This window comes from Capsicum annuum, chromosome 3 (assembly GCF_002878395.1).
Source record: "Capsicum annuum cultivar UCD-10X-F1 chromosome 3, UCD10Xv1.1, whole genome shotgun sequence".
Taxonomy (NCBI): domain Eukaryota; kingdom Viridiplantae; phylum Streptophyta; class Magnoliopsida; order Solanales; family Solanaceae; genus Capsicum; species Capsicum annuum.
Window position 1 is genome coordinate 228,095,904 of NC_061113.1, and position 7,635 is coordinate 228,103,538.

At 33.2% G+C, this 7,635-nt stretch overlaps 1 long non-coding RNA gene and 1 pseudogene across 1 annotated transcript; both read left to right on the plus strand.

Moving 5' to 3' along the window:
* Positions 1-1,117: 1,117 nt before the first annotated feature.
* LOC124896791 lies at positions 1,118-2,912 on the plus strand (annotated as a pseudogene).
* A 2,765-nt stretch (positions 2,913-5,677) lies between these two features.
* LOC107855962 lies at positions 5,678-6,494 on the plus strand. Its single transcript, XR_001670415.2, has 2 exons — positions 5,678-6,054; positions 6,157-6,494. It is a non-coding gene; the product is annotated as an uncharacterized LOC107855962 (long non-coding RNA).
* The last annotated feature ends 1,141 nt before the right edge of the window (positions 6,495-7,635 follow it).

Genomic DNA, 7,635 nt, shown 5'->3' on the forward strand with positions numbered 1-7,635 from the left:
TTTAAATACCCCACCAAGTAAAGAGGTGTTGCGATCGCCATCAGGAGGGTCGTTATTGTGTTAGCTCGATTGACCTATGCTCCCCGCAATTGCCATGGTGTAATCACCATCCGCCTTGCGCGATTTTCGTGGCATCAGCACCAGTAACTCGAAAGTTTTTTAAGTTTCCAACGATACCTCGGGATTTATTCGAAATTCAATTTTCCTAAATGAACTATGCAACTACACTAAATTCGATGTTTTGGATGCTTTGGCAAAGTTGAATTTTTAATCCGGAGTCATTTCGACTAAATGTGTGTCCAACACCCATACTTTTTGATTTTTAACTTTTTGACCAATAGGTCGAAATGAGCTCGGATGCACTGAAACCCAAACCAAAGGTTTATATAGCCTAAAATCGATACTCTAGATCTGCTGGCACAATTGAAATTTGCATTCGAGATCATTTGGCTGAAGTTTTTGCCCAGTGGCTAATTAGAACTAACGAAGACTTCAAAATAGGGAATTAGCCCTAAAAACCAAATGAACTGCCCGGTAACCGAACCAGCAATACCACAAGTCATAAATGGCTTGGGGAAGCTATGGAGAAACTCAAACAGTAAAGATAAATGAAAATATGAGAAATGACCTGAAGGGTCATTACAGATGCATCAGTATTTTACTCATATTCCTATATTTGGACAATGCAGGTGACTTGACCCATCACTATTTAGGTACGTATATGAAATACTGAAGTGCTGTAACTTCATTGCACTAAACATTCCTTTGAAAGGAGACCGTTAAAGCATGTTTTCAATTATAATCCCTCTTCAACTCTTTATATAATTTGTTTCCTCTAACGTAATTTCTTCTTTGTGAGTTGCCTATTTTGACAGTTCTTACTAGAGTGCACAGTGAAGTGGTTATAGATGAGTCTTCTTACTCAACAAAGATAGGCATTCTTTGTTCACTCTGAATACTGAACAGGAAAAAAGTATCTTTGAATCTTTCACTAAAGCCATTTTATCCTGGGAAAATTGATGTGGTTTTCTTATTAATCCCTTCCACTTTCTTTTTGAAACCATGCAATTTCTTGTCACTTTGATTTCTCCTTGGATTGGTTTTCCTCACTTTATTGATAGCGTACGAATGGAGAAGACGACACTTATCTATTTATCAATCAATGAAGCCTTTCTGCAAATCCACACCAACCTCTTCTCAATTAAATACTCCTACTCTGAGATCAGGAAGATGACTAATAAGTTCAAGCAAAAACTAGGCAAAGGAGCCTATGGAACTGTTTTTAAAGGAAAGCTGCGTAGTGGTCCTTTTATTGCAAGTGAAGATAATGCATAGATCTATGACCAGTGGGAAAAAATTTATCAATGAAGTTTCCACAATTGAAAGGATTCACCATGTTAATGTTGTGCAACTCTTTGGATTCTGTGTTGAGGGCTCAAACCTTGCTTTAGTATATGAGTCCATGCTCAATGGTTCCTTAGACAAGTACATATTTCTTCAACAAGGAACTGTTTTCTTGAGTTACAAGCAAATATTCCACATATCTATTGGAGTGGCTCGTGGCATACACTACCTACATCAGGGTTGCGACATGCAAATCCTACATTTTTATATTAAGCCTCACAACATTCTTCTTGATGGAAATTTTAATCCCAAAATACCCAACTTTGGGCCTTGTGAAACTATACTCGTCTGATAATAGCATTGTAACTGTAGCAAGAGGGACAATGAGTTACATAGCTCCAGAGTTGTTTTATAAAAATTTTAGAGGAGTGTCATACAAATCCATTGTATATAGTTATGACATGCTGTTGATGGAAATGGCTGGCAGAAGGAAGAACTTGAACCCATTCACGGATCACTTGAGCAAAATGTACTTTCCTACATGGGTTTATGAGCAATTTAATGAAGGAAATGATATAGATATGCATAATACAAGTGAGGAAGATTAGAGGATGGTTAAGAAAATTATGATTATGGTTACATGGTGCATACAGATGAAGCCAGCTGATAATCCTGCCATGAACAAAGTTGTTGAAATGCTTGAAGGAGATGCAAAAGTCGATGTCCCCAAGGCCTTTTATAGCTCAGCGTGAGATGAATGTTGGGGATGTCATTGAGACAATAAGCATATCCTGTGACATCTTAGTGCCTCACTCACTATGGCGTGCAAACCGTGGTCGTAATATACTTAAAACCATGGTCATATTGGGGTGAGTGTGTACTCACAGTCACCCACCTAATTAATATTTTTTCTTCCAAGATTTTGAAAGGGAAATCACCCTATGGGTTTTTTAAAAATTAATTACCTAATTATTCATTTTTAAAATCTTTTGGTTGTTTTTGTTATTACTCAACCTTGTCTCAAGAAAGAATAAAATTTGATCCTAGATTTACAAATGTGTATTACTAGGATATCCCCAAGAACAAAAAGGATATAAAGTCATGAATTTCAAAATTAGAAAAGTTTTTGTCCCTAGGAATGTTATTTTTTATGAAAGCAATTTTTCTTTTGCTGAAGTTTCTACCTCACCTTCTCAAAATTTTCCATCTCCTAATCCTTCCTTGGATATATTTTCAGATTTAAATCAAAATTATCTCAACTCCACAGTATTCTACCTTACAATAACAAATTCCTTAACTAAACATTGATCCTAACCCTTCATAATCAATAGACCATCTTATCCCTCTCCCTCCATAAGAATTTTCTTCTTCACCTGTTGCCCCTCCTAAAAGATCAAGTAGGATTTCCCAAAAACCTAAGATACCTTCATGATTTTGTATGTAATGGTGTCTATCTCACAAACCTTTGATTCTTGTTTTGATACCCCTCCCTCTACTTCTATTCTCTCTTTCAATGCCTTATCTAAACCCAATCAATATTTTTTGCACTCTAGCAATTCTTATTCAGAACCCACCTGTTATTCTCAAGATGTAACTTACCCTGAGTGATAGGCTGTAATGGATGCAGAAATTACAGCCTTGCAATTGAATGATACTTGAGATGTGGTTGATTTACCTACAGGGAAAAAAGTTTTACCTTGCAAATGGTTTTACAAGATAAAACTTCTGTCAGATGGTCCCATAGAAAGATATAAGACAAGATTGCTTGTGAGGGGGATATCCAAAAAGAGCGTATTGATTACAGTGAGATTTTCTCCTTGGTTGTTAAAATGACAACTACAAGGTGTCTGTTGGATGTTGCAATCAAGAAAAATTGAGCAGTTTCACTGTTAGATGTGAACAATGCCTTTTTACATGAATCCTATGAGGAAGAAGTCTGTGAAATTTCCCTATGGCCTCATTCTTACTTCAATAAATCAGGTCTGTTTAATTAAAAAGTCCCTATATGGTCTAAAAAAGGCCTTTCGTCAATGATATTCTAGGAGGGCTGGTGCTCTTACTTATAAGGGATACACTACCTCTTGAAAGGATTATTCATTATTTTACAAGCCTCAGGGTATCTTATTTCTATCCCAGTTGAATATGTCGATAACATCTTGTTGACAGGGGACAATCTTGTTGAGATTGCAATTATTAAATCGTTCTTAAATTCCAAATTTAGAGTAAAAGATTTGGGTGATATTTCATTACTTCCTAGGCATGGAAGAACAGGGATTTATCATTAGTCAATGAAAGTTTGCTCCAGACCTACTCAATGAATTTGATTGTTCAAAAATTCCTAAGGTTACTTCACCTTTGGACGCATCTACCAAATTACAGGCGAATGTTGATACACCTATTCCTAATCCTACAGTATTTAGACATCTAGTTGGAAAGATGAATTACCTAACTCATACTCGCCCAGATCTAGCCTTTTCAGTGTTGAAGCTTAGTCAGTTCATGTAAAGGCCTTATTATTCCTATTTTTATGCGGCACTTCGAGATTTGAAATGTCTCAACTTGGATCCCGAGCAAGGTATTCTCTTATTTTCTGACCCTTCTTTGTCACTTTTAGCTTTTTGCCATGCCGATTGGGGTCCTGCAAAGACATCTGTCGTTGGATTTATGGCTTTTTAATTATATTTGGTGGATTTCCAATCTCCTGAAAATCAAAGAAGCAAGCTTCAACTTCTCTCTCTTTCGCTAAAGCCAAGTATCGCTCCATGAGAAAAATCACCGTCGAAATAACTTAGTTAGTTTTCCTATTTGAAGATCTGTTTGTTCTTCCTCCGTTACCGGTGTCAGTTTATTCCTACAGTTAAGCCGTGATTCATATCGCCCACAATTCTGTTTTTCATAAAAGAACGAAACATGTGGAACTTGACTATCATTTCGTCCGTCAACAGTACCTTTTTGGCTTTATATCTCTGTAATTTACTCCTTCAAATGACCAACTTGTAGATATGTCCACTAAATCCCTTTCTGGATCTTCTCATCAAAGCATCTTATCCAAGTTTGGTGTTTCGTCTCTCCCCCCCAACTTGAGGGCGGTTGCTGAAAAAGAAAAGATTCAAGCTTAATTATCCATCAGTAGCAAAAAGAAAGAAAAAAATGATGAAGCAAGAAGAAGAAATGAAATTGCAACTCTAGGGATTTCAGACAATAAAGAGGAAAGTGTTCGATCTTCCATATATTGTCCACAGCATGACACGTGGAAGATATCCAACCATTCAAGCGTAGTTCTGGTGGATGAAATGTCAGCCATTAGATTAAGATATTTCATTGGCAATAGAGGCACGTGAATGACACAAATATTCAGCGAATAAAAGTTGTTCGTTAGTTAAGGAATTTTGTATAGGATTAGGACAAGCGTATAATTGAGAGTATTTTTTTTTGTATTTATTTTGCACAAATACGTGTATAAAGAGTAGACATAGCATCAATAAAAATCGATCAAAAATTTTTTCACAAAATTTCTTCTATTTTCTTTCAATATATATAATATAATTCTCTAGAGGGGCCGTTCCTCTAGCTCCACCTCCGTAAGAGTTAGGGGTGGGCATTCGATTTGTTCGATTCGATTATTTATATCAATTCAATTTTCGGTTTTAGAATTGACAAAAGTGACAACCATAACCAAACCAAAATAAATTGGTTTGGTTCGATTTCTACAAAGTCGATTTGGTTATTTTGAATTTTTATTTCAATTTTGAAGATTAAAATAGTAAATCTTTCGTTGCCATGACTGGACATTTAAAATATGTAGTTTTATTAAAGAAAAATATTTTTTTTTCAAATCTAGTTTTCATTCCAAATATAAATAATTCAACATGAATGAAATAAAATAAAATAACCATAAGTTTAACATAATAAATAACTTCATTATGCATAAGTTTGCATAAACAGTTCACAAAACAAATCAACAATCATCAATCAGTGATGAAATAAGTTAGGGTTAAGGACATAACTCGTAAGACGTTTGACGGTTTGAGTTACTTATTATATATTATATTAATATTGAATATATATATAATAAAGTATATAATTTTTTTTTATATATAAGTTAGGGTTTGGGACAAAACTAGTAATATATATATATTATTTATATAATTTCGCTTTTTTTGTGTAATCAATTTTTTTTGGAAAAATAAAAAGCTAAATTTTTAAAATTTAAAATCAAACGATTAGAAAACACCAAAAAATTAAAATTAAAATTAAATTAAAATCTTAATTTAATTTTTTTAATTTTTTTGATTTGAACCAAAATATGTTCGCCCGTAGTGAGAGTGGTCCCTTTGCATATTATAGCAAGTTGCTGAGTCGTTGAATCCTTCAAACATGGCAACTGAAATATCACTCTTATCATACTGAAAGCGACGTTAGTGGACATGCATTTAAGTCAAAGTCTAACCAATTAGACAGTGGAGAGAAAGGTCATATCCTTTTCAAAGAACAAAAGAAAACTACATCAATATATAAAACCACATCAACCAAAGAAGATCCATCTTTCTATATTCATTTGTGTATTTATTAACAACATGTCCATAAGAAAATCGTTTTTTGCTAATGTTTTTCTCTTTGCTACATTCATAACAAGCTGTGTTGCCCAGAGTAATACTACTACTACTACTCTATGTGTTCCTTTTTACTGCAAAGGTGATCTATTAATAGGTATGGCTCAATGATTCGGATCCAATAAACTGTTGTCTGAAGAAATTCAAATGCAGATTTTTCTTACTACTGTTATTTATTTATTTTTTGGGAAATGTGCAGATGTTGTTATGGTGATAAAATATCTTGTGGGAGTCGTAATCTTGATTGCAGTAGTGGTGTGGCAGTACAAAAGACGGAATATGAACACATGGAATGATGGTTTGGAGAATAATAGAGCTTCCTCCAATGAACAAAACTGTTAGGATTGTTGCAAAGCACATACAGACCACATGATATTAGACCGGAGGGTGTGGAGGTCACGAATTAAAGTAGAATTTTAGTAGGTAGTGAAATATTGTCTTGCTTTTAGAGGACTTAGGTTGGTTTCTGTTGGTGTTGTATCAGCCGCACTATTGTAGTTCTTGTTTTTTAATATTTATCATTATTTTTGTTTATTATGTTTCGATTATTGCACTATTTTATTGTTGTTCTAGTTACATTCTTATCTTCATTATTGTTTCATTCTTGTTTGTACTCGAATCTGCCGCATCTTGAGTTAGTGATTTTTCGAAAACAATCTCTCTCCCTCATACCTCCATGAGGTAGTGTGGTTTGCATACACTCTATTCTTTTCGAACTCCACTAATAAAATTTTACTAAATATATTGTTATTAAATTGTTCACTTTAAAAGACGAAGTTCATACTGTTGTTTATTTTAATTTTATCCTTCTTTGTTCAAGCAAATGAGATGTCTCTCCACAATCTTTTTAGTCATTTCCATAAATAAATTCGAGCCTTGCTCAATGAAGTTAATTTGCAGTCTATAAGTGGCTGAGTTCTATCTTGATGTGTTCATGTTTCCCTTTGACTTAGTCAATTTATGTAGGAAAAATAATTTATTTATTTCAAAATAATTTATTGTGTATTTAAAAAAAGAAGAAAAGGAAAAAGATAAAAAGAAAAAGAGCCACACTATTTTACTTACAAGAAAGGAGAGAAAAAAAAAAGATGTCTGCCGCCTCAATGAAATGCTATAAATAACATTCCTTCATTTTGTAAAATGTTGAACAAGAATATTTTATTGTCAATTATATAACTTCCTTTCCTCCTTTTTCTTTTTCTTGGTTTTTATTTAATATCACTTTATTATTATTTCTGCTTTAATATTTTAACTTGTTAGTATTTGTTTTATTAATTTTGTTGATTCATGTATCCTCTGTTTAATTAAGAAAGACTTATTTAACTCAGAATATACTCTAATTAATCATGAAAGTGCTTGTTTAATCCTGAGGAAACATTTCACACTGCTGAAATAGTTTCTTAGGATAATGCCTAATACGACTCAAGTATAATTAATATATTAACTGATTAAGAAACAGTTAGATTACTATTATAGTTGCCATATTGATTACAGTATTATCACTAAGGTAGTAATAATATTATACACTATTATTTTATTATATTGTTAATATTATTAACATAATATTTTGTCAACAGTTAAATAATATTGTTGTTATTATTATTTTTCCGTTGCTCCCCAACAATCTAAGAAACTATTTTAGCATATAATTTTGATCCTAAGACCGTTGATAATACTG